General features: G+C 44.3%; 1 protein-coding gene across 1 annotated transcript in view; it reads right to left on the reverse strand.

Annotated features, from left to right (window-relative positions):
- LOC131879126 (glypican-6-like) overlaps window positions 1-702 on the reverse strand; it is a 25048-nt gene that overhangs the window by 22847 nt on the left and 1499 nt on the right. The gene's annotated exons all lie outside the window — the stretch shown is intronic.

Below are 702 nucleotides of genomic sequence, written 5' to 3' on the forward strand. Positions count from 1 at the left end.
GAGTGAGCGGATCACATGAAAAAGTTTCAATGCTTCGTGGAGGTTTCAGATTGTAATATGTATTGTGCGAGGCAGAATAAGAAAAATGACTTGAGATCATCTCGCGTCTTGGGATGCATATGACACTCCATTTTTGAACAATCAATCCTCATCAGGCGAGTATCCAAATAAGGAATATCGCCGTCTTTTGTTCGGTAGCAGGGGGCATTTTGTTCACCGCCATCTCACGTATTCCACGGACCATCTTACCCTATTCACCTGCATGAAATAATTCAATGGATCAAAGAGACCAATCTTGGTTCGGAAACAGTAGGTCTCCACACACAAATCCAGAACGAATGGGACGATTGGAGGGCGGGCTTTCACTTCACCTTCATGCAAATTTGAAGAGCGAATAATGCCTGCCCTCTACGGTCTACCTCACCACCACTTGCATTCGCTTCTAAAAAAGGGATTGGATTGTCGGGCTAGTTGAGCAAGCCTCAAGTTATGCACATGAGCTCGGCTTAAACTGTCATGGAATTAAGTCATCAAATAAGTGCCTCAAAAAAAGCCTCTCTCATCTCTCCATCTTGATGATGATATTTCAGAAGTGAACTTTTTGCTCTGTCTACCTCTGTACGTTCTACGTACGTGTACAAACTGGCTTTCCGCGTGAGATCTCGGAAAAGTTGCAAGCCAGGTGAAGAGTTAGTTGGGGCT

The sequence above is a fragment of the Tigriopus californicus genome, chromosome 4 (genome assembly GCF_007210705.1).
Source record: "Tigriopus californicus strain San Diego chromosome 4, Tcal_SD_v2.1, whole genome shotgun sequence".
NCBI lineage: Eukaryota > Metazoa > Arthropoda > Copepoda > Harpacticoida > Harpacticidae > Tigriopus > Tigriopus californicus.